A 5,434-nucleotide genomic window follows, 5' to 3' on the forward strand; every position below is an offset into this window, starting at 1 on the left:
TTGAGTTTGTTTGTGTTTTACCAGGTGCAGAATCTGGATAGATTTCAGTGAAGAATGTTAAACTTACCAATTTCAAGAGAACACTAATCTCTCCACAAGTAAATCAGAGGATGCACAGCAAAAGTGGATTGTGCAAAGATTTGTGTTTCACCCACAGAAGATTGTAGACTTTGGGTTTTTTCATAAGTGTGTTTTTAATTACGTTATAGACTTTTTTACTAAGTTTTAATGAGTTTTAGTAATGCCTGTGATTTTTCTGTTCGTTTTGCCATTGCTTTTCAATGGCAAAAGAAAAAGAGGGACAATCAATTAGATAATCAAAAGCATAACATTAAGTTTATCATAAATATAGTTTGTATTTAGAATTAAGTTTGTTCCTTTCATGTTAAACAGAACAATCAAAAATATGAGAAATATGAAGTGGAGTGCACTTCTGTAATACTAACCTCATTTTTCACCCCATGAGTTGCTTAAGTGCAAGCTCTCACACAATTGAAAATCCTAGCCTACTGGACAAAAAGGTAAATTAGTATTCCATCTAAAATATTAAGTGAGCTTCCCACAAATATAGGTAGTATCTGTCATGCAGTTCTGCAAAATAGAGCAGCTGCCACTAATTTACTTCTTCTAGCCCAAGGTCATAGTTGCAAAAAATTTGAAAGAATGTGCAGTATAAACTTATCTAATCACTCTACATCTATCCATAAGCAAATACGAAAATTAACCGAGCTAACTCAACAATTAAAAGTAGAGGACGGATTGAGTTTAGAAGGATAGCTAAAGAGATTGGGGTTCGGACCATGGTTAAGAGACATTGGTAGGATTTTGTATTGGAGATCAAAACAATTGGTAGTGTTAATAATGTTTCTGTAGGAACATTAGGAAATTTCTAACATTTCCTCCTCAGTGTGTAATCTAGTTTATGTGAAATTCTTGAAAAAATTATGTACCTCTTTTGTTCAGATGATACTTGATGTTCAGATATAATTGGCTAAAGCAAAGCATCTGGATATCCTGAGGGTGTTTCCATTCTATTCTCACTAGATAGGCATTACTTCCTGTAGGGCAAAAATGCTCCAAAATAATTTGTCCTTATGCAAGTCAACAAGTATTTACTGAACCAGAAACAACCCATCCGCACAAGAGAAGACATAGCTAGAAGAGATTTGGAAGAGAAGGAGCATACAGCTGTAGAAATTGTGGGAACTCAAAATGTTTCTCAAACATTTTTAGAGGTTCCAGGCCGTGGTCAGACGCAGTCTGGACCCCAGCAGGCAGCTGGATTTAGCTGTGATTTCGAGTTTGAACCATGGAATGAATTACCAACTTTGAAGGTGGAACAAGCAGTCACAAAGTGCTAGATAGTATAGTAAATGTAGTCACAAAGTAGAGGGAAATATCTTTTGGTAGTGTACAGGGGGGTTTTAGTGCATGTACAGGGGGGTTTTTACTTTGTACATGGGGGTCAGAAGTTCTAAGATGGAGGAAAGTGGGCTGAACCCATCCTTCTTCTTTCTTCTTCCTTACCTCCATGTTCTTGGTGATGTTGGCACTCACAGATTGGTTTAGAATAGAAAAACACTTGGTAACGTAGGTAATAGGTATTGGGGAATAATTGTAAACATGTTATATGTAATATATCTTATAAAAGATAGCAGCAGCCCTGGGCGGGGAGAGAGGAGAAGAAGACACCGGACAGTCAGGGTGTCAGGAGTGTGTGCCTCTCTGCCTGGGCCGCTGACCAAAGGGCCGCAGCCCGAGAACTTAATCTGTTAGATAACTAGCAATAAAACATCTTGAGACCGAACAAGAAGAGACTGCGGAGTTTTCCTTTGGGAACACGGGTTGGAGGAGAAGCTCTACCACCACACGAGAACCCCAGCCAAACCCGGGGTTCTCACAACTGGCGTCCCTGTGGGTGGGCACCAGCAAGAAGACCAAAAAGAAACATCAAACAACCTCCAACCTGCATCAGCGGAGAAAAAAAAAAAAAAAAAAAGAGAGAAGAGCAGAGCACACACTCGCCGCAAATTCCAAGACGAGAGGGAGCGGACAGCTCGAGATAAGAACCTGACCTTCACTGAAACAACTCATCTCGGGGACTTTCCAGGGAGGAGACGACCCAGAAGCGCGCCTGGGATCTCTCACCTGTGACCTGCTGGACGGTGATCAGTGCCATCTCCGGACTGACCTCGAGCCGACACAGCTTTTGGTGAGAACGGTCAAAATTAAGAACATGGGGGGGGAATTCTCCCAAGAGGAAAAAGAAATAGTATCTACTTTCCAGGGCATCATCTCTGCCCATCCGGTAGAGATTGCTCAAAAGGAGTTGAAAGATTTATTATTATGGGTGCGGTGTAACTTCCCACACTCAGATCCAGATTTATTGTATGAGCCAAATTTTTGGCAGGAAATTAACAAGCAATTATATTATCAGGCTATAAAAAATAATAAGCTTGCCGCAAAACTTTTATCTTCAGCAAGAACAGTTTTAGAGTCACTCTCACAACGCGGCAGCTCAAGCCAGGCAGCTACGGCTCCTGGTGACAAACAGGAGGGGGGACAGTCCGGCCAGCAGCTTGGGACAGATCCTCTCACCACAGACACAGGACAGGCAGGATTGCTTTCTGTGGAAAATCAGGGAGATGATACCCCATCGCGTCCCGTGTCCCCGGATTCTCATTGTTCCTCAGTTTCCCAAGAGTCCCTAAGCTCCTCCGACGCAGAAATTCCCCAGACGGAGGCGGGCGAGCCAGGCACAGCCGCGACCCTCAGTGGGAGGAAGGCATTGCCCAAGTCCAAACCCACGGTGGGGGGGGCAGCGGCGGCGGCAGCAGCTCCGGTGGGGGAAGGTGCGAACGTGAGTGCAGAGCAGGGGGAGGAGGGAGAGGAAAGCGCCTCCACATCTGCGCAGGCTGGGAGTTCAAAACAGCCCGCGCAGAAGGCGAGGCCGGGGAGAGCGGCGGGGGCGGGACGGATCGGGGCGAAAGCGGGGGGTGCGAGTACGACGGTGGTACGCTCGGAGCGCCCGGTGATGCGTTCAATGTCGAGAATCCCTGAGGCCGTAGAAGCGGCCGCCCAAAGGGCGTGGGAACTTAGCTCCCTGACCGCGGCAGCCAGGGCTGCTGAGGAAGCGGCAGAGGGACAGCAGGAGGCGTTCCTCGCTGCAGCTCAGGCGGCGGGCATGCGCGCGAAGGTCGAGCAAAACCCGACAGCCACGGGTGGAGGGGATTTCTCACATTTCGAACGCGCGGGACGGGCACACAGGGGGCGGAGCCGGCGCGCGCAGGCTGTGGGTGCTGGCATGGAGCCAGGAGACGGGCAAAGTGAGACGGAAACATCAGGGTTGGAATGGGAACAGGAAGGTAATTGCGTCAGCCTTGGGGGGGACGGCAGTGGCTCTGATTCGGAGGCGGTGCGGGGCGGAGCGAGGCCAAAGCATAGCCAGGGTCGGAGCAGGAGCGTTCACTCCCCTGAGATGACGCAGGCAGGGATGGGGCGTGGCCAGGAGGTAAACATTCCTCAGGGCAGGGTTCCATCATCGTTCCCATGGCAACAGACGGCCCAAGCCCACGGCCAATCCCTGTCTGCTTCTGACCTGACCGAATTAGAACAGTTGTTACAACAAGAGTCAGTTTCATCAACTGCAGGGATTGCAAACGTGAATCAGTTGTTAGGAGAAATGCTCAAAGGTTTATCGGGAATTAGTGTGGGATTTGCAAATGTAAATCAGTTGACAGAAGAGGTGTTAAAATGTTTGTCAGAAGTGCAGATTGAAGAGCAGAGTGCGGTTCCCACCTCAGCTGGTCAGGCGGCAGCGCCATCTAGCGGCGGAACCACAACATTGCAACAGGCTTCGCAGAACTTGTCCGGTCGAGGCACTGCGCCACCCAGTGGTGGGACTGTAACATTGCAGGACTTTTTTCCAGTTTCTTATAAGAAAAAATCCAGGGTGAAAAAAGTCACATCTGCACGGCAGCAGGAACCTCCACTGACACCGGAACAGTGCGGGACTCAGGACACTTCTGCTGAGGCGCAGCAACGGGAGGAAACGATACGCATCACCGCTTCGGAGGGCGTCCCAGCTTGGACAATTCCAAAATCAAGGTCTGCCAAACTTTCGGGGCAGGGAGAGTCAATTTTAATATCAAAGGGGGTTGTTGAATTTCTTTTACGATATTTAAGCACAGCCTTGGAGTCACAGCCAGAACTGTTGGTTCATCTTCCAAAAATTTTCCAAATAATGCAAGGCAGTCGTGTGTTCTCCTCCACAGCAGATGCTTCACTTTTCTCCAGAGGCTTCCAGCCTTCATCTTCGCAGATGCTGCAGACGCCATTGGTATCGGTGAGTGCTGCTGCACCAGAACTGCAGCCACAACAGATGACTCCACTCTACAGGCAAGTACCCACTGAATTTACAGCTTTGCAGAGCGCAAAAGTGGACTGGCAGGACATTCGAGCAGAGTTGGAGAAAGAGAAAGGTTTATTGCAGGGCTCGGGAAATATAATGATGCCAGTGAACTATGACGCTCAGGGCCAAAACCCGAGATGGGAACGCCTGGACCGTGGAGCAATCAAAGATTTAGCTAAGGCCATTCGGGACAATGGGTTGTCATCACCATATTTCAAGCAAATGTTAAAAAGTATTTTTGGAATGTATGATTTAACACCGTATGATCTTAAATATCTTGCGACATCAGTTCTTACAGACACCCAAGCTCTCGTGTGGCAGAAGGCATGGAGGAGATCCTTGGAGGAGCTGAGAGCCAGATACCAGGGCGGGCCGAATGCGAACCTCACCATGGCGCAGCTTGCTGGTGATCCTCCTGAGGACGATCCAACTCAACAGGCGGTGAGGCTCCCGTGTCACGTGCTCAGCGACATCAAAGAGGCAGCACGGAGGGCGATTCTTCAAATTGCTCCAGCGGGGGTCCAGGACACAATCTACACCGAGATCAAACAAGGTCCTGCAGAGCCGTTTTCTTCATTCGTGGATCGTCTTTCTCAGGTGGTGGAGCGGCAGGTGAGCGAGGAGGGAGCAAAACCACACCTGATCAAAAGCCTCGCGTTCTCCAATGCCAATCCGGAGTGCAGACGGATCATCAGCATGATGCCGCACCAGGCCACTTTGGCAGACATGATCGAGGCGTGCAGCAAGGTGGGGACACCACAACATGTTGCTTCCATCATGGAGGAACACTTGGGGGATCAAATTGAAAAACGTGTTAGGGAAGCTCTTGCAAATTATACAAAGAGCAGCCCTAATGCAGAGAGACGGTGCTTTGGGTGTGGGGCACAAGGACATATTAAAAGGAACTGCCCACAACTTTCAAAGCCCAACAAGCCACCAGACCTTTGCCCTCGGTGCAGGAGAGGGAAACATCTCGCAAGTGAGTGTCACTCACAGACAGATGTGGATGGGAAACTTCTTCCT

This window comes from Lonchura striata, assembly GCF_046129695.1.
Source record: "Lonchura striata isolate bLonStr1 chromosome 14 unlocalized genomic scaffold, bLonStr1.mat SUPER_14_unloc_1, whole genome shotgun sequence".
Lineage (NCBI taxonomy): Eukaryota > Metazoa > Chordata > Aves > Passeriformes > Estrildidae > Lonchura > Lonchura striata.